This window comes from Taudactylus pleione, unplaced genomic scaffold, assembly GCF_031769625.1.
Source record: "Taudactylus pleione unplaced genomic scaffold, aTauple2 ptg000156l, whole genome shotgun sequence".
Classification (NCBI taxonomy): Eukaryota; Metazoa; Chordata; class Amphibia; order Anura; family Myobatrachidae; genus Taudactylus; species Taudactylus pleione.
The window spans coordinates 13,473,401-13,500,336 of NW_028284558.1; positions in this window are offsets into that span (position 1 = coordinate 13,473,401).

Consider the following 26,936-nt stretch of genomic DNA (forward strand, 5'->3'; position numbering starts at 1 on the left):
AGCACTGTGCTTGATGAATTCCTTGCACTCAAGGGCTTCCCTATTGTGCTCTGCTTTGTTTCACTGTTTCCAACTTACTGGAATTCTTGTCGTAGCTTCACAGCAAGGATCATTCTGACTGGACGTCACCAGCTGAGTTGCTCTGTGGAGCTGAATCTCTGAAGTTGTTTTAATCCAAAAAACAAGCCTGAAACTAAAGGGAGATGGGGAAAGGAAAAACTGCTGGGTATTCATTCCACCTAACTACTAATGAATGGCCTGAAATACTTTTTTTTACATTTGGTTATCAGTCTCTAATGAATGAACTGTGATGTTGACATAATGGATGAATGTATGTACCAGCTACAAAATTAGCAGTTTATTAGGGAGGCATGTGCAAACTCTATTAGCAGAACTGTAATTGCTGTGCCCATTTAATGCTTATTTCTGTAACTGGCATGAACGCGGTCATTGAAGAACATCATGTTCTGTCTGGAAGTTTACATTTTAACTTTTATTATTAGGATTCCCTTCACTGACCCAAGTAGAAAGTGGAAGGATGTATTAGTAAAACTATTGGAATGCCTGCTAATCATTACACATTACACGTTGAATTCGGGTTAAATACAGAAAAAAGGGAAGCAGTAAATTGTAAAGAACTAATAAAGTGAGTAATTTTTGGAACAAATGTCTTGCATGATAACGGCTAATATAAATTGTATATATTATACTATAGAATCATGGAATCAGGGGTAACAGGTTCATTTTAAAGGGGAAATCCAGTTATCCTGTATACCATTATCCAACAATAAAAATGAAGAGGATTCTATATCTGGGAACAAAATAGTTTAGCACGTATTCTCCCCGGATTGGGTATGATATCCCAACTGCCACAATGCCGGCAGTGGAATCCTGATGGTCAAAATACTAATGGATTTGTGTGGCTATTCTAACCCTAACCGACCCCTCCCGCAGCCTAACTCTAACCCACCCCTCCTTCCACCTAACCCTAAAGGTCCCCTACCGCAGGTTAACCCTAACTGTCCCTTACCACAGCCTAAATTTAACCGTCCCCCTAGTGCCTAACCCAACCCTTCTGCGGCCTAACTCTAACCCACTCCACCTACCGCCTAATCCTAACCATCCCCTTTGAAAGCCTAACCCTAACCGTCCACTAATGCAGCTTTACCCTAACCCACCCCTCCCGCAGCCTAACCCTAACCGTCCTCTTTGAAAGCCTAACCCTAACTGTCCCCTAATACAGCCTAACCCTCCCCTAGTGCCTAATCCTAAACCCCACCTAAATCTCACCGTCGCGATTTGTTTGAATTCTGCCGTTGGGATTCTGCTGCTGGTGTTGTGACCATTGGGATGGTCACCATGGATCCATAATACACCTTTCTCCCCTGCTTCCCCATACATTTCCATGATCCTCCATGCTCCAGGACATTTACCTCCTGCAATGCAAATAATGGAAGCTTTAATAATCAAATGTCTCAGTTCTTTCTCAACAGTTTGGATTTTAGATATGAATTTACAAAAATTGTCCTCCACCCCTCCCCCTTCTTGAACTCCTCTAACATATAGTACCTCTACCAGTTCCTGCAATCCTGAAATGTATAACTGCCAAACAATTGCTGGATTAAGAAGTACTTGTAATAATGCTTCCATAAAAAAAATTACATGTATTTTATGTTGTATGAGGGTAGTACACCTGCTGTCATATACCAGACAATGGTGATGCAATTGGTGGAACCATTTACCATTCTGGGGTGCTTGCAGTGAAGGAATGGGGTGTAAATAGCATCAGGAACAGAGGTATTCTGACTTGGATTACTCCTGGTTATATATCTAGAAATATGTGATATCAATTCAGCATAGTTATTTATTTTTCAAATCAATTTGGGTGAGGGGTGCTGACATAGGGTAATAGGGTCTTCTGGCTGTGGCATTACACCCCGGTTGGTTTGGGTCCGCTGCTGGTGTTAAATATAGGGGACCCATATGCACTTTTTCCCCCCTATGTTTAAAACCAGTACAGGGCCTGCAGCCAGGTGCTGGTTCCTAAATTATGGGGGAACCCTACTTATTTTGTTCCCCGTAAGTTTCGGAACCTGGACTGGCTGACCAGTCTGGGGCTGGTTAGGCTTTTGTGGGGGGACCCCACGTCATTTAAAAAAAAAAAAAGAAATAAAAAAACATACTATTCATTATTAAACATACGCAAATCACACTGATTTGTGTATGTTTGATGGCAACTCGCAGCTCAGGAGGTGGTGCATTTGAAACTTCTATTAACTCCCTGATTTGGCTGTAAAAACGGCCGAATATAGCAACACGAATAATGGTAAATTACCGATTTAGGCTGAAATGAATGAAAAGTACTTCCGAATTGAGCCGATGATTAATTCATTTCTAGTGAAAAAAATGGCCGAATTTACGGCATTAACTCACCCGATTTCAACCCCAAAATATGAACAAATCACCCGATTTTAATGATAGTAAATTCCCGATTCCTCTAAGTTTTTTACCATAAATATTTTACACAAGAAAGAAGATGCTGGAGAGATATCAGGGGGCAATGAAGATGGATTGGATGGGAGCACAGCACAATGGGGGAAGGGGAGCACAGCACAGCGATACCATGCCCCCTTATGTGATGCCATACCCCTTTTTAGGATCCCACATGGGGGGAGGGGGGGGGGCACCAGCCAAAATCTTTCCTAATGCACTAATTTGGCTAGGACCAGCTCTTTCTGGTAGTGATTGGGCTCTGAGATGCCTTTTGCACCATAGATTCACAGTTAATAAGAAAAAGTACTTTATACAAAAACACATGAAGGAACACCTTGTGTCCACTTACTCTCATGACTTATGTAAAGCATTCTTCAGGTTCCAGTAATTGTTTTGTTGGCCTTTGGAGTGAACTTTTTAACTGTTCTTCATGCATTGCAGTCCAGCAAATGATCATGCATATTGTCTGCACACATGAGAAACTATGGAGTGAGGGTGAGCAGTATGTATATAACAGATAAGTGTATTGGTGGAAACAATATCTGCTACGCCTCCACATTTGTTCTCGGTTCATAGATGACACCCAGAATTTCATCATGACCCTTGACCCTTCTATTGGCTGGAGATCGGCACATATTTCTTGGAATGTGTAACCAGCTGGACAACACTGTACCCATCCAGGATTCTAGGAGTAAGAGATGTGGAAGCTGCCAGTGAAATAGAAAAAAAGACAGTGAATAGAGTAGCCAAAATGAAGTGCAAGTCAAAGGGGAAATGTATCAAAGCATGGAGAGATATAAAGTGTAGTGAGAAATACCAACCAATCAGCTTATTTTATGTTTTAAGCACAGTCTGTAAAATGGTAGCTAGATGCTGATTGGTTGGCACTTTATCTATCTCCACTTTACCTCTCTCCAAAGTTTGATACATTTCCCCCATAATGGATAGAGAATGATGTGGTGTCATAAGCTATTCGTTACATAGAGGAAAATATATCAAACCTTCTAAAGAGTGGAGAAGTTGACGATAGCAACCAATAAGCTTCTAGCTAGCATTTATTAAGTCCACTATATAAAATGATAGGTAGAAGCTGATTGGTTGCTATGGACAATGTCTCCGCTCTTAAGAAGGTTTGATATATTTCCTCCATAATGTAGAAAAAGAAAGAGAGTACTTATAGATAAGAGCTATGTTAGGGTATAGAGAAAGTGATGAGTTAGGTGTACAACAGCAATGGGCAACAGGCGGACCTGGGGCAGCATGCAGTCCTGCAAGCCCCCACTTACATCCCCCAACTCATTTCTGCTTTACTATCAAAATTGTATGTTAGAGATTGTAATGCTTGCTGATTTGTTATTACAGATACAGTAAGTGTCTCTCTTTATTGATCAAATGTATTCCTTTAACTTACTACTGAGAAGAGTAAAGTGGGGCCCTTTTGAAGGTTAGAGGGCCATCGAATGCGGCTGCTGAAGTGACTCAGGGGGCCTAACACTGCTGGACAAGGAGCAGCAGCAGAGACCAGTGCAGACAAGATATGTGATCAGTATAACCAACTATAAGAGTAAAAGAAAATCCAACTCCTCCTACTCCTGGTTGCGCTCTGCTTGCACATCTAATGCACTATTCCCGTTAGCTATCTGTGCATTGCCAGTGCCACGGCAGTCCCACCAGAGAAGTCGGGTAGCACAGTAAATAAGCTGTATCTGTACTTTATAGCAGCTCTGATGCTAGATAGAAGATCTAGGATGCGTGGGTCCCGAGGATAAATCATTCAATATCCACCCGAAATGTCTATACATTTATTGAATGGAAGAGGTGATTAAAGCATGGACAAGTAAAGAGTGTACCATGCCTTTAAAAAAATAACACTTTACATGTCCTGCTCTACAGCAAGAAAGGGATGGTAGTGCCACAGCTAACTAAAGGCAAAGAACACTTTATCCCCGTATGCTGTCTATCAGAGCAATGGTTCATCATATATTATGTACTGTCAAGGTGTGCTGTATGTGTAAACCCATCTTTGATGATGGCTTTGTCGGTTATTCAGTTCTGTAACAGTATAGTTATTTACATGGGCATAGAAAGGACTACTGGGTATATGAGAATCATTTGCTGTATCAGATGAATACATTGGACGCAGAAGGATGGCCATTTGGATGTAATGCCCATTGCATGGGCACCTGATGTCCTCTGCACATGAACACAAGGATGGTCATTTGGATGTAATGCCAATTGCATGGGCACACTGATGTCCTCTGCACATGAACACAAGGATGGTCAGTTGGATGTAATGCCCATTGCATGGGCACACTGATGTCCTCTGCACATGAACACAAGGATAGTTATTGACTGTACAGGTGCTAAAAGTTTACAAGGAAGTATGCCATACACAAGTGACATTGCTACTTTGAAACAAACAATATACCCCTCCCTGTAAAGACACAGTAATTTGAGAACATATATTTTGGTAAGATTACTGCATCTCTCAATACAGTCAGACATGTATGATACATAAGGGCTTAATGCAGTTTCCATGAAAAATAATCAACCAAGCTGGATCTATAAAGGGAAGCTGGGAGTATATTTTGTAAATATGGAGGGCTTGCGGGTAACCCTTTATTTGTACAGTATTCTTTATTTCTTTCAATATTTTCTGTTGCCTTGCTCTATTTCCTCGTCTGCACATTTTTATTAGTATCCATGTGCATAGTGATGTTAGATTATTTCTTCTTCCTCACACCTTATAGATCTATCATTTGTATTATAGAACGTTATATGACATTGTCCTCTGTAACTTTGGCTGTTTGGTTTCCATGGTTATCGGTTGGCACTTTGTTTTTTTCACCAGGCTTTTATATTTTGATTTGTCTACTCATTCTGGTATCTTGGCAAAGTTCCTAGACAGGGCCGTAATGTCACTTCTCTCTGCCTATGCAGAATACATTTCAGCGTGTATTGAAAGACGTGTGTTCCTTACCATCCTAAGAAAATCATCATTAAAGGAGAAAATAAATGGCATGTGTTTTGATGTTGCACAAACCCAAAAGCTCCTTCACAGTCTTCCATGTTTTGACTTTATTAGAGCTCAGTATGGGGTACATTGGCTGTACTAATTAAAATTGGTGAATGGATAACCTATTATAGTGAGAGTTGATGATCACACTCCATCCTCCAGACAATTACAACTAAGATAAACTGATTCTACACACTGCTGTTTTCAGTGTTTGCCGGAAATGAAAACATAAGGGCCCTACATCACTTTAATGCAAAAATAGCTGCATTTTTGTAGGTCTTTTTAGCATATGTTTTGTGCAATTAGTACCGATAACCCTAACTGTAACTGGCTCTATAGATTTTACTTAAGAAATATGCCCTGCCCATCTGTACCATGTGACTCATCGAGAGGCTTTTACACCTGGGAGTAAATTTACTAAGAACCGATAATGGTCGAGTTTAGTTTTTTTAATCTCAATTTGCATCGCCGAATCTCAGGTGATTTTCCAGTTTTTCATCTCTCAAATTCACTAAAAAGTGAGTTTAGCTGAAAGTGAGATGGCCGATCTTGAAGCAGATCGAGAGATCTCCCCCGAGTTGCAAGTGAAGATGAGATTACTCACCCGAGATTGCAGTGTTTTCTCTCTGCAAATCTCTCCCGAGCTAGCAGCCTGCACATATCAGTGCAGGCTGCGGGTTAAATTCTATCAAAAAAAATGATGTGGGGTCCATCCCCCAAAAGGCTAACCAGCCCTGGACTTGTCAGCCGGTCTTGGTTCCAAAAATTACAAGGAACAAAATGAGTAGGGTTCCACCATAATTTAGGAACCAGCACCAGGCTGCAGGGCCAGTCCTAGTTTTAAATATAGGGGAAAAAAAATGCGTAGGCATTCCCTTATATTTAAAACCAGCACCGGATGCAAAAAGGCTGGGCTGTAATGCCACAGCCCAGAGACCCTATTACCGGGGCTCCGTGGCCAAAGCGTTATCAGCCCAAGCCGGTCAGGCCATGCCGGGGATCTCAGCGGAAGTGGGGACCCCCCAAGAAGGTGTCCCCCCCACCTAAAACTCCAGGCTTGGTCTGAATCCTGGCGCTGCTCTCCATAGCATTCAGAGTCTTGGTAAAACAAATAAACGAGTTACCCGAACCAGACCGGACAGATTTAAGTATATGCTGTGGGGGTACGGGTGCCGGCCGCCTGCTGGCACATATAGTTCCCCAAGTGCCAAAGGGCAGGCATGCTGTCTCCTGTAGTTCCAATGAAAAATACAATAGTTTTCTTTGATTTTACACTTTATTACCCCTGTACCCACAGCCCAGGGGTGCGGGGAAGAGCTCTGGGCTTCAGACCAAGCCTGGGGTTTAGGGGGGGTGCTCCTTCTTGGGGGTCCCCACCCCCTGAGATCCCCAACTTGACCTGATTGGCTTGGGCTGATAATGTTTTGGCCACGGAGCCCCAGTAGTAGGATCTCTGGGCTGTGGCATTACAGCCCGGCCGTTTTGGGTCCGGTCCTGGTTTTAAATATAGGGGGACCCCTACGCAATTTTTTCCCCCTATATTTAAAACCAGGACTGGCCCTGCAGCCTGGTGCTGGTTCCTAAATTACGGTGGAACCCAACTCATTTTGTTCCCCATAATATTTGGAACCAGGACCGGCTGACAAGTCCAGTGCTGGTTATGGCTTTTGGGGTGGGGGGGCTACGTAATATTTTTGAAATAAAAACACTATACATTAAGTACACATGCAGAAACATGCACAAATCACAATGATCTGTGTATGTTTCTTGCAAATTCGCAGATCAGGAGGGTGAGTGGTTGAAGCTTCAATTTCTCTGCGAGTTTGCTCTAATCTCACCCGAGATTGAAATCTCGAATCTTAGTATATTTGCAAACTGCATCTTTTTCATTATTATTATTATTATTATGAATTATTGATATGGCGCCACAAGTGTTTCGCAGCGCCTTACAGTGAAAAGTACTTCCGAGTTTGGCCGAAGGTGAAAAGATTTGAGTTTGCAATCTCACCCGAGTTTTACGAGTGAGATTAATTAACTCTCTCCCAAACTCTCCCGAGTTTGCCTTTAGTAAATTTGCGAGATGAAAAACATGCCTAAGCTCACCTGAGATTGTCATCTCGACCAAACTCAAATCTTAGTAAATTTACCCCCTGGTATAAAAATGTGGAGGCACCACACATATTGTTATACAAATAGTATTTTCCATTATGGCTTATGCCCATACACAACCATACCACCCTTCACTTTTCAATTACAACAATGTTGTCACTATCATGCTTTCTGCGTGAGTTATTTGTCACTTGTGAATTGATAGGGTGAATATTTATCCAGTTACAAACTGGCTTCCTACCAGTGGGAATGGGTGACGGGTACACTTTCAGGCACCCTTTGAGTTACAAGCATTAACAATATAGTTATAACTATAGGAAAAAAATAGACATAAGTACCAATCACTTAGTAGTGCGGTATCAGAGAGTTTCAGGATTTATATTGCAGACCCATAAGAGAAAACTTTCAGGGAATATAAACAGATAGACAATTACTCAAAAGCTGTTTACTAGCGCAGGCGAAGACCTCATTAGATTATACAAAAAAATTGTTTCTACAGATGGGGAAATAGACCAGGCAAACTCTTGGCATCATTGGCCAGATCCCAGAAACAAAGGAACTATATAACAGAGATTCATGACACAGAGAAAAATAGGATAACAACAAATAATGAAGAAATCATGCACTTATTTCATAGATTTTATTCAAAACTATACACAGCCTATACGCAGGATGAGGACTTAATGAATTATTTAATATCAAAGGCTCACCTGCCAAAATTATCTCTAGTACATAAAGATCTGTTAAATTCAGATATATCAATAGAAGAGGTACAGGAGGAGCTTGCTGCACTGCAGCTGAACAAGGCCCCTGGCCCGGATGGGCTATCGTCAGAATACTATAAAATACTACAGCAAGAGATTACACCTATATTGTTTGATTTATTTCAGCATATACATAAAAACAGTCCGATATACCCAACTTTTAATTCAGCATCAACGATCGTACTTTTAAAAACGGGTAAGGAACCTTAATTGGAGTCTTCGTATAACAATCTTACTTTTAAAAATGGGTAAGGAACCTCAATTGGAGTCTTCGTATAGACCCATAATGCTTTTGAACCTGGACTGCAAATTGTTGGCAAAAATTATGGCACATAGGTTACAATCAATCAGCAACAAACTATTGACGGAGCACCATTTGGGGTTTGTATCTGGCCGTCATTCAGTAAAGGGGATAAAAACAGGTATAGCAGCTATTGTGCAATCATATCGAGTAACATCCTACCCCAGTATTATACTTAGCTTGGATGCTAGTAAAGCTTTCGATACTACTTCATGGTCATATCTAGAGAAAATTATTGTCTACAAGGGACTGTGGAGGGAAATTTATTAAATTCATCCAGTTTCTGTATGATACTCCGACTACATCGCTACTTATTAATGGGAACACTAGCCAAAAGGTAATAATGAGTAGGGGAGCACGTCAGGGTTGCCCACTTTCCCCCTTATTATTCAACCTGGCACTGGATCCAAGATCCTAAGATATCTGCAGAGCTGGGAAGAATTAAGAGGTTTCGGGGAGGGCTCTTGTGAGATCAAGATGACCGCTTTGCGGATGACTTGCTGATGTTTGTGACCCTGGTTCCGTTGATGCAGAAATTTGCGGTATTCGGAAGAGTCTCGGGGTTCTCTATAAACTTTGACAAGCCAGTGGCAATGTATTTGAAGGTGTCATATAGGAAACCAGCATGGGCAAGAGATTTGCCCATTAGATGGGCTTCTAAATTATAACATATTTGGGAGTGAAAATCCCCAAAGACATAAGTGCTTTATATAGTAATAATGTTAAATCAAGCATGTGAGAAAGAACTAGCGGGATGGAAATCACTCCCAATATCACTGTTTGTGTGTTTTAATTTGATAAAAATGATATCATTCCCTAGGCTATTATACCCGGTGCAATCACTTCCGATTGTGTTAGGCCGTAAGGATGTATGAGAGATTAACAGTCTATTCAGTAAATTTATATGGGAAGGGAAAAGAGCTTGGATAATCTTAGAAAAGCTACAACAACCCATAACTAATGGAGGGGTGAACTTCCCTAATCTGGAAATATATAATCTGTCCACACAGTTACGATACATCAGAGATTGGTTAGAGGAAAAGGATAATTTTGCTCATACGTCGCTAGAGTGTACATTTCTTACAGGCATGGGTCTGACAGCATTTCTCCACATACGGGAAGTAGAAGTAGATTCAGTGCTGGATTAAAATCCGCTTTTAATGGCCACAAGGAAAGCATGGCTAAGTTTATGCCACAGATTTAAAATAAACTCTCACCTTTCAATGCATTTGCCATTTATTGAAAACTTTCAGGCAGGGGAAGCAACATACCCCTTTAATGTGTGGATAATCCAGGGTTGGGAAACTAATTAATACACAAAGTAGAAAGCCACTGAATATGATCCAAGCAAGAGAAAAATTTAAAGGAATAAGTTTCGGGGGCTTGGCATTCATCCAGGCTCAGTATTATACAAATAGGGTAATATGAGGGCTAAATGAGAGAGATTGGGATAATAAATTAGACAGATTGTTGGTCCAAAGGGTTCCGAAATGAAAGGCGATATCATTACATTATGTATATATCCATTCACAGATAGATTATAATGAAGTTAATATGGGGTTAACTAAATGGAGGGAATGCTTTACCCAACTTTCAGTGAATACACTATTAGGTGCACTGAAGCAATATTCTAGACTACTCCCTATCCCAACATATGGGGAAATGTTGTATAAAATCTACCATAGAGCTTACCTATCTCCGCAGAGACGCAGTGAGATGGGACTATCTCCTTCGAGTAACTGCTTGAAATGTGGGGCTAGAAAGGCAGATCTTTTCCACTGTTTGTGGGATTGTCATGTTATTAAACATTTTTGGAAAGGAGTAGGGGGGGACTGTGGGCCGCTGCGTGGAAAGGGGCTTTCAGTTATCTGCAGAATGGGCCATACTGGGTATAAGGCCGCTTGGCAGTAAAGATACATTGGGGAGACGAAAGCTACTAATGGCGATCTCGGCAGCGGCTCGGAAAACGATACTAAAAGTATGGGCTGATTCAGATAAACCTACTATGTCTATGTTCCTTGATACAGTAAGTTATATTACTTGTTTCGAATGGACTGGGTGGAGTCAACAATCCAAAAGGAAAGAAGTACCTAGAGATTTTACAATATTTACGATACATGGGGAAAATATATGGTAACTTTATCCAGACCAGTACAGGAAAGAATACAAGTATGCTTCACAGGGATTGTCTGGATTGGATAGGGGGAATTAAGTATTGACTCAAATGGTTAAAGGGTTGACCAATCTTATTATACATAAAGAGAATATGGGAAGGGATGGTGCGGTGAGGAATGGAGATGGCTGGGGGGGATAGGAAGAGGAAATAGAATATAGATATATACAGGGGCTGGCTGGCAACTTTCAGCCTGGGGGGCAAACACAAGCAAGTGGCCCCGGTGCTATGTATGTATATATATATATATATATCTCAAGTAAATACCTTTTTGCATCTAAGTCCCGGAGTGCCGCATCAGTTTGTCCTAGGATCGACAACGGAGATTATATATATATATATATATATATATATATATATCTGGGAATCGGCGGCACTCACAGTTTTGTAATAATGAGGACAACAGTCCAATCTAATTCAACGTTTCGACCGTCGTCAGGATATATATACACATACACACACACACATTCTGTATGTATATATGTACACTAATTATATATATATATATATATATAATGTGTGTATATATATATATATATATACACACACACACACACATATATAGTGTGTGTGTGTATATATATATATATATATATATATATATATATATATATGAAGGTGACGCACTGTGGTGAGAGCTGCAGCTTACCTTTCCAAGGCCCTTGTTCACACACATACACGGGGAGGCCATCATTAGTCTCAACGCACCCAAGTAGATTTCTGCGCTGCTTCTGCTCCCAGCCCAAGAGAGAGACTCGCGAGATGATGTCATCTCGCGAGACCACAGTAGCTCCTCCGCAGCGGCGCCAGTGGCTGAGTGGAGGATAAGGAAGGATCACAATACAGTCCAGTCATCGGTACTCGTCCGATGACTGGACCAGAAAAGCCCTCTCCCTCCCACCTGCGTGGCTGCACGAGAACAGTGCAGCAGCGGCCCTTGTGCTGCACAATTGTAGCGGCCCGGGGGGCAAATGGCACCCTGCCCCCCGGCCCAGTCCGCCACTGGATATATATATTTTTTTTCTTTTCCTTAATTCGTGGAGGACTTAGGTAAGGGAAAGGGGATCTCGCCATGTTCTGTTGCGTAAGAACCAAATTATTAGCCTTTAGGACATTGGAGTTATATCCATTGTAGATATTGTCTATGTATAACACTGTCTTATACACAGTATATTTATGAATATTGTTGTCTGTGTATGTTATGTGTGAACCTTTTTGTTTTTTTAGATTACAATTGATATAATTATTATGTGGGTCTATAATGAATAATATGGAAAATTTTGATACTGAAGTTGTGCAATAAAGAGAATTTATAAAAAAACAAACAATATATTTGCATCTTAAATCACTAATAGGACATACTGGACCTGATTCGTTACTGATCACAACTGCAATTATGCACGTAGTTGGCCGATTGTTGCGTTCTGCGCATGTGTATGCATCGCAATGCGTGTGCGCGAAGGTCTCACTGCACTTGGACTGCGATTGTAGTGACTATGCAGATCCATCGGAAAGTGATTGACAGGAAGTGATCATTTGGGGGTGGTCGGGGAAACGCAGGTGTGCCAGTGCGTTTAAACGCTGTTACAGGGGCGTGCATAAATTATCCACTTCAGTGTCCTACGCAGACTGAGGCCTCATAGCATGCGATCAAGCTAGCAATATCTGAGTAAGGTCAGAGCAGCCACACGCCGCCGAGAAGGGAGTGTTGCCACGTGAGAAGGGGGCATGGCCACATTACTTGGGTGGGAAGGGCGGTGCAGGAGATCCCTGTGTGGAGTGCCAGCCGGCTACCTCAGTGACAGGAGCCGAATGCTACAGAGCAGCACCCGGCTCCTGTCAGTGAGGGGAGTCTGCACCTTGGTGTCACCCAGGGGCTGGCTGGCAACTTTTAGCCTGGGGGGCAAATGCATGCAGGCGGCCCTGGCAGAGGAGTAGCGTGTAGCCAGGGTGCCCGAAGAATATGCGTGCTACGGCACCACCCCCCCCACACCCTCAAGTGTTCCAGGGAGGAGGCGGGTCCATATGGGATTAATGTAAGGTAAAAATAAAGATTAGGGGCAGCCCCCTGTCGTAGTACCCATATGCAGTGCCCCCGTGTGCCGCAGGAGAGAACACCCTTATGCAGGCCTCCAGTAGTGCCCCCAGTAGTGATCCCCCTATGCAGTGCCCCTTGTGCCCCCAGTAGTAAGCCCCTTATATAGTGCCCCCAGTAGTGGTCCCCCCTGTGCAGTGCCCCTTGTGCCCCCAGTAGTAAGCCCTTTATATAGTGCCCCTAATAGTGGTACCCCCTATGCAGTGCCCCTAATATAGTGCCCCCAGTAGCAGTCCACCCCCCATGCAGTTCCCCCAATAGTGGTAACCCTTATGCAAAGCCCCTTAAATAGTGGCCCCAGTTGTAGTCTCCCCCCTATGCAGTACCCCCAGTATTGCCCTTTATATAGAGCCCCCAGCAGTGGTCCCTCGATGCAGTGCCCCCAGTGGTAGTCCCCTCCCCATATGTAGTGCCCCTAGTAGTAGTCCCCTCCCCCCTATGCAGTGTCCCTAGTAGTAGTCCCCTCCCCTTGTAGTGCCCCTAGTAGTAGTCCCCCCCTTGTAGTGCCCCCAGTAGTAGTAGTACCCCCTTGTAGTGCCCCCAGTAGTAGTAGTAGTCCCCTTATAGTGCCCCCAGTAGTAGTAGTCCCCAGTAGTAGTAGTCCCCTCCACCTTGTAGTGCCCCCAGTAGTAGTCCCCTCCCCCTTGTAGTGCCCCCAGTAGTAGTAGTCCCCCCCTTGTAGTGCCCCCAGTAGTAGTAGTCCCCAGTAGTAGTAGTCCCCCACCCACCTTGTAGTGCCCCCAGTAGTAGTAGTAGTCCCCCCCTTTATAGTGCCCCCAGTAGTGCCAGACCCCCCCCGCCCAGTAGACACACGTAATATAAAAAGCAAAATAAATAAAAACCACTTACCTGAATCCCCGCTCCCGCCGCCATCTGCTCCTCCGTCTGTCCTCCCAGGCCGGGTCGCTCTGCATTATGGGAGAGACGTCATATGACGTCTCTCCCATTACCCACTGTGGGAGCCGGAAGATGGAGAGGCTCCCGTATTGGGCGCAGCAGCAGCTAATGAGAGTCTAATAGAGTCTCATTGGCTGCTGATCAAAACAAACACATAGCTGCCGGAGCCGGCGGCTGTGTGTTTGTCACTTGTGTAGCGCTGATCGAACTCCGTCCGGTCAGCGCTACACACGCGGTGCAGTCTGTGTCACAGTGACACAGACTGCCCGCGGCCCGCATGACGCTGCGGCCCGGGGGGGCACATGGCACCCTGCCCCCCGGCCCAGCCCGCCACTGGTGTCACCCCTTGGCGGGTGACACCCAGGTTTGGATCGCACCCCCCCTTGTGACGCCACTGGGTCAGACCTTGTGCAAGTGTGCGTGAGGCTGTGATGGTACTTGATTGTATCGATGGTTTTGCAGTCTTGCTAAACATTACGAATGTGTGTAAGGTAAAGTGGGCGTCCTTATGTAGTACAGTGGCGGCATTGTGATTGCAATGAATTAGCTTACTATCGCAGTTGAACTGTGTGCGTAATCGCTATTGCATTCGCAGTTGCTTTCCGTAATGAATCAAGCCCTGTATGCAGCAAAATTTAGAAAAATTAATTTTCCTCTCACATATAGGTTTTGATATTTCTGTGTATTGAAGTTTTTTTTCACAATTTATTTACTGCTTTTATTATTTATTTATGGGAAAAATTGTCAGTTACTATTTTTTTACACTTTTTACTCTTTTCTTATTTATGTTTCTTATACTAGCTGTACTTTGTATTATAGGAAAACTGTTCTCAGACTGCTTTATGCCGCAGGCCCCATACTTTCAGCATGCCCTGCAGTGGCGTAACTAGGGTATTTGGAGCCCAGGGCAAATTGAAAAATGGAACCCACCCACTTTGTGCGCACGCCAAAGGCGTGAGCAGTGAAAAATGGGTGTGGTCACAAGGGGCGTGGCCACTTAAAATGGGGCATGTGAACATGACACACCTATCTCATCACTCTGAACATTCCTTTCCATTCCATATGCACCTTAATGCAGTGCCCCTTATACAGTGCCCCCAATAGTGGCCCCCCTTATGCAGGCCCCCAGTAGTGCCCCTTATACAGTACCCCCAGTAGTGGTCCCCCCTATGCAGTGCCCCTTATATAGTGCCCCCAGTAGTCATCCCCTTTATGCAGTGCCCCCAGTAGTAGTCCCCCCTATGCAGTGCCCCCAGTACTGGTACACCCCTATGCAGTGACCTTTATATAGTGCCCCCAGTAGTAGTTCCCCCTATGCAGTGCCCCCAGTAGTGGTCCCCCGATGTAGTGGCCCCAGTAGTTGTCCCCCCCAGTAGAGGTCCCCCCTAGTAGTGCCCCCCCGATGCAGTGCCCCCAGCAGTAGTCCCCACCAAGTAGTAGTGCCCAGTAGAGGGCCCCACCAGTAGTGCCCCCAGTAGTAGCCCCCCCGATGCAGTGCCCTCAGTAGTAGTCCCACCCAGCAGTAGTCCCCGGTAGAGGTCCCCCCCAGTAGAGGTCCCCTCACCGATGCAGTCCCCCTGTAGTAGCCACCCCCAGTAGTAGTCCCCAGTAGAGGTCCCCTCCGATGCAGTGCCCCCAGTAGAGGTCCCCCCAATGCAGTGCCCCCAGTAGAGGTCCCCCCCAATGCAGTGCCCCCAGTAGTGCAGAGTAAGACACACAAATAATAATAAAAAACAAGACTTACCTCCGTCTCCTGCTCCCGCCGCCATCCGCACCTCAGTCCTCCTGGGCTGGAGCGCTCTGCATTATGGGAGAGACGTCATGACGTCTCTCCCATCACCCACTGCAGGAGCCGGAAGGCAAAGCTCATGAGTGAGCTCCAGCCTGGCTCTTGCAGTGAGCACAGCAGCAGCCAATGAGAGTCTGTCTGGCTGCTGAAACACACACATTGCCGTCCGCACAGGCGGCGATGTCTGTGTAAATGTGTAGTGCGACTGCACTTACTGCGGTCTGCACTACACTGGCTAACTAGGGCGAGCCTGTACCGTGGCCGGCGGCGCTCCCCCACACTGCCGGACCCACGGCGTCCAAGGCATGAGCCCCGGCGGCCCTGCCCTAGTTACGCCACTCATGCCCTGATAAACATGTTTTAATTTAATAATTTGTTTATAGGGGACACAGACCTGGGTTTCTACTTTAACTGCACAAGAATAATTTTAAACACTTTATAAGTTGCAGATGAAGCAAAACGGAACTTGGCATGAAAAGAGCCACGGCCACAGATCGTACATCGTACATCGTAGCACTTTCTACACAAAGATGTACAAATGTCACACATCAAACTAATCAATGCAATCTAGCAAATTAGTTCTGTTGCTTCCAGTTGTTTTATTTATGAGATTAAAACTCACATTTTCACTGTTTGGCGCAACAGAAGCCACGGTGGATGAGGTCACATCTGTATCCTTTGTTTCCTTCTGTCTGTGCATTTTTATTAGTATCATTGTGCTGAGTGATGTTAGTTTGATACATGTTATTCCATAAGACAAAGGGCCTGATTCATTACGGATCGCAACTGCAGATCGGCCGGTGGTGCGTACTGTGCATGTGTATGCACCGCAGTGCGCATGCGTGAGTCAGCACTGCAATCGAACTGCAATCAGCTACGCAGATAGGAATCCATTGCAGAATGAGTGACGGGAGGTCAGTGTTTGGGGGTGGTGAAGGGGGAGTGGTCGGAGAAACACAGGTGTGCCAGTCCGTTTGAACGCCGTTGCATGGGCATGAATAAATTAGCCACTGTGACGGTATACGCAGCTTGTGTACTCACTGCGTGCAACAAGGTTAGTAATGTCTGAGTAAGGTCAGACCTGCTGTGATTGTGCGTGAGGGGCCGATGTTACTAGATGCTCCCGATGTATAAGCAGGACTGCAAGGTATTACGGATGTGAGATAGCGGTTGTGCGCGGTAGTGGGTGTCTCTATGCTGGCTGTGCAATGGAATTGTGATAGCATTCATTAGCGTATTTTCACAGCGGGTCTGCGTGCGTCATCGGAGATGCGATTGCAATAGAGATCCGTAATGCATCAGGCCTAAAGGCCAGAATGTAATAACCTCTGATTTTGTAAGAATTTCCGTATTTTTCTTACATTTTGTGAGTTTTAACTTTCAAGCCCCTTGCACATTACCGACAGCTTCGTTTGGAGGCCTAAGCTGGAAAATTGGGATTCTACAGTATTACTTTCTACCCAATGTGCAGTAGGAGGAATGACATAAGGCTGTGATTTGTGCAATGACAACTTTAAGGATTTTCCCAAATAAATTATAGTAGTCAGTCTTTATTTTATACAGTACATATAAAAAACAGCCTAAAGTTACCTTTTATAAGAATGTATAATTATTATTATTATTTGCTTAAAATGATTACATCAACACATTGAAATGTTGTAATGTTTGTCCTTTAATTTAAAGTTCCATTAGTGATTAGAACAATGGAATGATACAGAGGATCCTGAGTTTATTTAAGACCATTAAAGTTTAAACTTATCTGTGGAGATCACAAATCTGGGAAAACTAAAGTAAACACCATCAATGCACAACAGTCCAGCACTTTTTTACAAACCAAAGGATCTTTGAACTCACTTTTACTAAAGTAACAGATTAATGTTTACTAGAGTTTTGTCTTCAGCACATTTCTACATTTCTGAGGTTAGCATATTGCCTCTGTGTAATCAAACTTTATATATTTCTGTGTGTCCTTTGTGTAACTTAATAATAATAATAGTCTATAGCTGCTTACTCAGGATGTACAGACTATACATATGATTAATTCATTGCTAATGCTTAATGAGCTACAATTTTATTTATTTACAGTGCAACTAAAATAGAAAAATTAGGAAAATATATTGAGGGATCTATTCATTATTTTAATCATCGGGGTCCGATAATTAACATTGCATCTCGCCGCCTGAGCAATTCATCATTGCTCGGGCGCGGAGACAGCTTATCCAAAAAATCAGCTGTCTCCACTGAACTTTTTACTGCTCCTTCCGGAGCAGTGAATATTATATTTTCGAAGCTTGATGAATTCTGTCCTCATACTAGTGTACGGGGACAGCGGGCCATTCCGCTAGAGAAAGGTAAGCAGGAGATATCTGTGATACTGTTTTACCTTCTTGATGAATGGCCTGAAAACTTAATTTCTACAATTGTAGAAATTAAGTGATGATGATTAGGTCTGTCAGGGTTTATGATATAAATAATTAATATTTTTGACATCTGTTCTACAATTTCAGCCTTTGATTACAGGGAAATCCCAGAGGGAAGTTCAAGGTGGGAGAAGCAGGTATATGATGGCCCAAATACAGGAGCTTAATCGCGGACCCACCCTCTGCTGCTTTGTGCCATGGAGTAGCTGGCTGTGCAGCAGTGGCCAATCTCTATTAGTTACAAACAAAAAATTGCAGCTGCTCAGTCAATCTGGCAGTACTTTTCGGGAGCATGAAAGGTAGGGGTCATACCATGTAGAAAAGAGAGGGGGGTTTTAACCCCCTATTGTTCCTCAGCACACTGAATTATACTTGCAACAATATATGAGGACTATATGGTAATAGAAATTCAGAGATATTAGTTGCATGCATTTGCAAATACATGGGAAGCTGTTAGGCCACGTCACGTCTTCTCTGTCACTAGCAGTCCCTAACACTAAGGGGGTTCACGTCTGAGGCACAGAGCACTCCAAAAAGAATCCAGCCCAGAACCCCCCCAGGGCATCACATGATAAAATGGAAAAAGAGTGACAGGGCTGTGTAAACTATAGATTTGTGCGAGTAGTTAATAAGTGTTGAAAAAGGGGTTAAAATATATGTGAAAAAATTACATGAATAAAAAACAAACATAAAAGGTGATGTGAAAAGTAACTATGGGGTCTATTTACTAAGCATTGTTAGGAGACAGAGTGAAAACTGAAAAGAAAGTGACAAGGTGCCAGCCAATCAGCTCCCAACTGTCATCTCACAGCTGCCATTTTTTGTTTGTTGTCATGAGATGCACGAATGAGCCAGCATAAGCAGGGCATGCTGGTACTAGTAGTGCTAGTTGGAGTTCCCAGGGGTGACTCCCAGGTAAGCTGGCTCTCAATTTGGATGCATTTATGTACGTGCCTTTATCATGAGGCCTTATAGTTGACAAAATATATATGTGCCTGTATCATGAGGCCTTATAATTAATATATATTACATTTGGGGTGAGTGTTTGGGCGTAGGGCCCCCGAGGCTACTTTAGCTGGGCCTCCTCAGGGCATCACCACTTAATACACATAGTTACTTTTCACATCACCTTTTATGTTTGTATTTTATTCATGTAATTTTTTCACATATATTTTAACCCCTTTTTCAACACTTATTAACTACTCGCACACATCTATACTTTACACTGCACTGTCACTCTTTTTCCATTTTTCGTGTGATGCCCTGGGGGGGTCCTGGGCTGGACATTTTTTTTAGTGAGGAACAATAATGGGTTAAACCCCCCCTTTTTCTAATCTATATTGGTTGCAGTGTGTGCAGTGCACAAGTGCAAATAGGTTCAGGGTGATCCCGTGCCACAAACTCTGCACCCAAGTGAGATTCACTATCTGCCATTTCAGAGCCAGTGTGGTGGCCCCCCCAAAAAGCCCTACTGTTAGTGCCATCTTTCTGGCTATGTATTGTAAAACTCCCTTGCTGCGCAGCCACGATGACGTGATTTACCCTCTAGTCACCTGACCACCCAATTCACTTTTGATCTGGGTAGGATCTGGGAGGTTGTATAACTTTCGGAAGTCTGGGAGAGCTCTCAAAATACATGAGTCTTATCACCATATAGAAAATACCAATGGGCGCACTGTATTGGCTGCTGTTCTCATCAAACAACCACTGCTGTTACTGATTGGCTGTCACAAGATTTGATGTTGAAGGTTTGTAATTATTATTATTATTATTATTATTATTATTAATAATAATAATCAGTGCTCGAAGTGTGCTGGTATGAAACGGTATATCATACTGGCACTTCACTTCGGCACTTCACTTCAGGGACCGGCGCTGGACAACAAGCGGCTGAGGGCTTCTGTTTAAATTTGGCTCTGGCTGCGAACCAATGACAGCTCGCAGACTGACAACCAATCAGTGGTGGCCACATGGCTGCACCTAATTGGCTGCAGGTCCGCGAGCCAATGACGGCTCACGGACTGGCAGTCAATTAGGGGCAACTGCCCCTGATTGGCTGCCGATCTGCGATCCGGCCATGTCAAATTGAAAATGCTGCTGAGGAGTGAGGACTCTGAGGGGAATGGAGCGGAGCACTGTGCAGGTAGGTGGCGTTGGGTGTTGTGGTGTTAGATGCACTGTGAGGAGTGTGCAAAGGTGTGTTGTGAGGGGAGGAAGTGTGGGTATGAAAATATTAGGAGGGGCTCAGGATTTATGCTTGCCTAATTAAAAGCCCCCTGATATTTCCATACCTATCACCAGTTAAAAATTTCCACTTCGACCACTGTTATTAATAATAAAGGTGTAATCTCAGTATGGTAACTGATAAAGGAGCAGACAGCAGTACCATGGACTAAAAACAAAATAAGTAAGATATGGTCAAAAGTAATCTCTATGGACTCAATGCTAGCATGGGATGATTGACTCATTCAGAGGCCTATTCATCATCACTTAAATGGTAGTGTTTCCACATTTTTTATGCAACGGGCCATTCATTATTTAGGGTGCGGGGAGGGGGAAGTTAGGTTCAGATCCTGAGGGAGAGGTTATCGTTAGGCACCAAAGAGGGATGGTTAGGGTTAGAGGGGAAGGGTTAACATACCGACCAACAAGTGTCGGTATGTTAACCCTGTCGGGATCCCAGAGTCGGGATTCTGACCGACAAGATCCAGACTGATGGTATTTCATACCAATCAATCCGACAGGGCTACCTAATATTCAGCAAACTCCAAAAACATAAAGTTTTCGGAATTTGCTTGCAAGAACAAATGCCATCTTCAAATGGGGCTGGTTCTTGGAGACTCACTTTCCTATGCTAAAGAGGTCCGGGGTTTTGAAAAGGGATCCGAGAAGAGAAGAGGTATCCCCCTGCCGCCTCCTCACTATGGACCTCATTCAGAGTCGGTCGTTGCGGCCGCACGGTCGTACGATCAACGACCACAAAATCCGATCGTACGCAGGGCAGTTTCTAGGGTCTGAGGCTCCCAGTGCGAGCAGTCAAAATGCGCCCCCCCCCTCGAAGCAGTAATATTGTGGAGTGGGCGTGGCGTCATCGTGAGGGGGTGTGGTATCACAGTAAGGGAGCGTGATCTAGAAAGACCACAGAATGACAGCCACCATGACTACTGAGTACAGGGGTGTCTAACCTGTCAGAGGCAAAGCGCTGAAAAATATATGTAGCTAAACAAAAGATACACTGCATGCGCGCAAAAAATGGGGTGTGGCCTAGCTGTCACAAGCCCACGCCGCATTTCTGTGTGCATGCCTGTGGTGTGACATTTGCAGAAGTATGACCTTGCATCACACCCGGTTTTAGTCGCGTTGGGAGCGAGCCCAGCCAGATCCACATAAAATACACTGCAACAAACCACTTCCACATAAAATATATTGGAAAAGCCAGAGGCACATAAACTACGTTTTAAAACCACATCCACCTCAAATACATTATTAAATCCAGAACCACATAAAACACATTGAAAAAACATGATTCACATAATACACACTTCATCCCTTGCCATTCCATCCCGACAAGTCTTAGGCTTCCCCCCCACTGGCTCTCAGGCAAAAGTGCCCATTATGCAGTGCCCCCTGTAGTTGTCCCCATTTGCAGTGTCCCCTGTCTTTATGCCCCTTATGCAGTGCCCACAGTGGTAGTGTAACTTATGCAGAGCCCCCATTAGTAGTGCCCCCTGTAGTCATGTCCCCTGTAGTCATGCCCCATCAGTAATGCCCCCAATAGTAATGGTCCCTGTTGTAGTGCCCCAGTAGTAGTGTCCCCAGTTGTATTGCCCCCAATAGTAATGCCCCCTGTAGTAGTGTCCCCTTTATAAATTCCCCAGTATTAATGCCCCTGTATTAGTGCCCCCAATAGTAATGCTCCCTTTGTAGTAGTGCCCCAAGTAGAAAAGCCCCAAGTAGTAGTGCCCCCAGTAGAAAAGCCCCAAGTAGTAGTGCCCCAAGTAGAAAAGCCCCAAGTAGTAGTGCCCCCAGTAGAAGTGCTCCTGGCCCCTGAGTAATGCACCCAGTAGTGGTGCCTCCTAAGCAATAACCCCAGTAGAAGTGCCCCCCGAGTAATGTCCCCAGTAGTAGTGCCCGGGTGCCCCCAGTAGTGGTGTCTCCCCCAGTAGAAGTGCCCCCAGAGTAATGTCCCTAGTAGCTGTGCCCAGGTGCCCCCAGTAGTGGTGGCTCCCCCAGCAGAAGTGCCCCCAGTAGTAGTGCCTCCCCCCAAGTATTGTCCATGCTGCCTGCACACAAAAAAAAAAAACAGTAACACTTACCTTCAGCCCCGCTCTGGCGTCCGCTCTGCTCGGCTGCTCCTCTCTCTGCACTATGAGAAAGACGTCATGACGTCCTCCCATAGTGCACATTGTGGGAGCCGGAAGCAGGAGCCTCCGTCTCCGTCTGCTCTGCTCTGCCGGGCGCCCGCTGGTAACTGAATCTCAGCGGGTGCCCGGCAGTTAACAAGCTGTTTCTACAGCAGGGGTAGGAAGCACGGGTCGCCTGCCCCTAGAAACGGCCCTGATCGTACGGCAGGGTGATCATAAACAAAGTGCCGCCCATTCGTTAGCACTGCACCTCCTCTAGCTACCGACTGATCTGAACGAACGATCGAGTCAATCGTAGTCAGGCGCTGTCAGTCGCTGTATGCTAATTATGTTCTGATGTTTGCTGCCGTATGTGCTGTTTTGATGGTCACATGTCATGTTTACATGGACTATCGATCAGCTTGTTATTAGCTTGTTGGCAATTATCTAATTAAGTGTTTAACTCTTGCTGTTCTTTCAAACGAGTTTTTTCTCATGTGTCAATAAACTTTATTGTTCATTTCGTGGTTGTTTTCTCCGTTCTTATTTTTTCACACAATTTTAAAAATAAAGTAAGGTTTATTAACTGTGAATGTCCGTTTGCTATTTGTGTTAATTTTATAAATGCATGTGCATTTTGCGTTAGGATCATTTGCACTCTTATGTTTGCAATTGCACACTGCGTGTTGTAGCCAATCAAATGTGACCTTATTTTTGGGACACATGATTAAAGGATTGGCCAATAGTGTTTTTTTTGTGGAAAGTGAAAATATTTTAGCCAATCATCTTTTCTGTACCCCATGTATATTTCATGTTTTCTGTAAAATCGCCCATTGCCATCATGAGAGCCGCAGCGTTTACCAGGAGAGAGTTGCTTGTCCTGATAAACATCATGGACAGGCGTATTACCCAGGCTGTGCCGCCCATTTACAATCGCACAAAGCAGGCGGCCTATGCGGAGGTGAGGCGAGCCCTCCGATCAGCAGGGTATAGGAGAAACATTTCCCAATTAGAGTGGCGCTGATCGGACCTGGGCCGCCGGTCGCCTGCGCTCCTCATGAGTTTGCGGGTGCAAATACACAGACGTAAGTATGCGTTTGTTTAGAAATATTAATTAGTGGACTGTTAAAAATGTATGTTCCTTTGCCAATTATTTTAGTCAATGTTAAAAAACCCTCCTGTATGTTGGCTCTATTGTACAGAATGTGTACTTGTATTGTGTAACCGAAATGCTAAACTTTTTTATTTTATTTTATGTTTACATTTTAGAAGCCCAGCGGAGACAGAGAAGGGCACGCCAAGTGCAAAGACAAGCTACTGTAAACCAGCAGCCCTCACCTGCATCTCCTCAACTCAGCCCTCCCTCCCCACCACCATACTCCCCCAGTAACCCTCCCTCCCTCTTCCAATCCTCCCCAAGTCTTCCTCCCTCCCCTGCCCACTTATCCCAAATGTCGCAAATCTCCCCTCCCTGTGATCTTTCCTGCTCCATTTCCCCTTCAACCATTCCCCCCACTCCCGAATATTCTCCCTCACCCGAAGGATCTCCGGCACCGTTGCTGTGTCGGAACACTCTCAGGGTATGTTTTTATAATTTATTTTTTTGGGGTGTTGTTGTTATCCATGTATTTGTACAAATTTGTGACCTTTTTTTGTTGTTTTGAAAATTTGCTGTATGGGGTTCAACATCATTGCGCAGTAATGCTGTTTTTCAGAATTACGACCTTATGTTTAGTGGCTGGCCGTTTTTTTGATTTGGGGACCTCAAAAATATAGTTTTTTTTGTTTTTCAACAATGTATTGGAGTTTTAGGAAATAATGATTACATTTGGATTAGTATTTTACAATGTAAAAAAAACTGTCACCAAACTTGGCAAGGTGCTAGGAACCAGACTACCCTTGTTGATGTTGTGTACACTGTGTTTAAAATGTACTAGTGTACTTAGGCAAAGTGATGTTTTACATAGCAAACCAACACATTCTATTTTTGGTTTATCAACAACATTCTAGAAGTGAATACGTGCACTGTGTTTTAAGGATATGGCCATCATGACTTAAGAATACACCTCCCATTATTTGTAACATCATCATAGTGGATTTTGGCTTATGCCACATAGTTAGGGTTTCAAATTAGTTGAACAACAGAAAAGTAGAAACCTATTAATAATGTTGTGTGTCTGATACTTTCAAACACACCATAACATCAGTGTGTTTAAACACTTTTTGGTACATTGAATAATGTGTAATGTTCAAATGTTTCTAATTGTAATGAAGTATTTAATCCTCATTTTTTTTTTTCCACAGATCTAACCCACATCCTGAGGGAAGTTCGGGAGGAGCTGTGAGAGACCTCGGGCTACTTAATGCAGGCCTACTGCTGCCTCCAAAGATTAGTGGGGTGTTTGGAGGATGTGTAGTTTTTTTTTTGTTTTTTACATTTTTATGACATTTAAAAAAAAAATAACAAATGTCCTCATGGTTTGGGCAAATTAAACATCTGGCTTAGTCAAACATAAACAACTATAGTAAAAAAAACAAACAGATTTTGGAATGGAAAACATATCAATTACTAAAATAAAAGGCAAATTAACTAAACATGTTGGGGGATATCCGTGCAAAATGTGTTAGTTGTCCAAAAACATACAGGGTATTGCCAATGGGTTCCATTTTTTTGCAGGTTTTGGAAAGTGTTGTGATTTTGTTGGTAGGAAAAGAAAACAAAAAAGGGACACATTAAAATACATTTTGCAAAATTGTAGTTTCTTTTCCAAAAAATGTAAATATGCATACCTAAAAAAACGTGAAATGACATCATCGCGTCTGCCCCCCCCCAACAGCATCACAACACCTTCCTCCGGGGGGCCATCCTCTGGCAAGGCCTCCTCTGGCTGCATGGGTACTCGACTCCTTATTGCAATGTTGTGTAAAATCCCACACAGGACCACAATGCGAGAAACCATATCCGGCGAGTACATGAGTACACCACCAGAGTGATGGAGACACCGGAACCGGCCCTTTAAAAGGCCGATACAGCGCTCAACCACCTGCCTGGTGGCAGATAACGGAGCATTATATTGAGTTTGGGGCCCTGGTGTGGGAGTCAAATAAGGAGTCAGCAGCCAGGGCGTGCAAGGATATCCACTGTCACCTGATGGAAATGGGACACCAAAAGATATACATTTACCATGAGAACCTGTTTACACTATTACTAGAAAGACATACTGGATTTTTACTTACCAAGAATCCATGCGTCACCAGCTTGCAGTGTGCTTAATTTGGGCCAAATCCCTGAATGCTGGATTGCATACGCATCATGGCTGCAGCCTGGGAATTTGGCATTCACGGAGAGGATCTGGAGGGAGGCATCACATAGCACCATTACATTTAGGGAATGGTAATGTTTGCGGTTCCTATATATTTGTTCCCTGCATGCAGGGGGCTGAAGTGCTATGTGAGTGCCATCCACTACCCCTATGACGTGTGGAAAGCCTGCAATTTCAAAAAACTTCTGCTTTACCACATCAAGGGCTTCCGTATCGAAAGGCATACTAATAAAATGTGCTAGATGATTGAAAAATGCATCTAGCACACGTCTCAGGATCCATGAAAATGAGGGCTGGGAGAGGCCACCCACCAGCCCCACAGTGGTTTAGAAGGACCCTGAGGCATAGAAATGTAACCGCCAACAACTGTGTAAGTGGTGAGATTGCTGTAGGAATGTTAATCTGACTTTCTAGATCATTCTTTATTATTGAAAGAGTGTCTAGGATAATATTTGGAGGCAGGCGATAAGTGGTTACAACCACATCATCAGGCATTCCAAAAAGGGTGACACGTGTTCTATATATCTTGGCCCTTGCACGCCTCCTATGCCTACGCCCAGGAGGAGGCTGAGGTAGGTTGGTGGGGGTCAACATGGCCACTATTAGCTGTCCAACATCGCTCTATAAAGTTAAATTTATATTTTTAATTGGTTCTCCAGAGTGTATTTTGATATTTTGTGCAAAAATACTTAGCTTTATAATAATGGTGCATATTCTTACAGGGTCGGGCAGTGCCATCTTCGGAAATCACTACATGTGTATTTGTTGTACGATTTTAAAATGAGAGGGATAAAAAAACAACAACATTTTTTGAGGTCAAACCAATATTACTACTTTTAGTGTTAAAACCATGCTTAATTTTTAAACTCGCAAATATGAATTGTTGTTAAATGTACAAAATTACAATTTAAAAATAGATCAATAAACAATATTCCCAAAAAATTTGGTTATAAAAATTCTAATAAAAATATAAATAAGTGTAGGTTTGAATAAATAGACACTTACCTGATTCAAGTCCAAAATGGAGTGTTAAACACCTTTAAGAAATATTTAAAAAAATAAATAAATGAATAAAAAATGAACGAATTTTAGGATTGTTGATCCCAAAAAAATAAAAAAACAAAATGCAGTAGGCTGGCACACTTACTTGATTCTTCGAATAACGTTGGATTTAGGAAGAAGACAAAAGCCCGGCCAAACAAACCAAACAAGT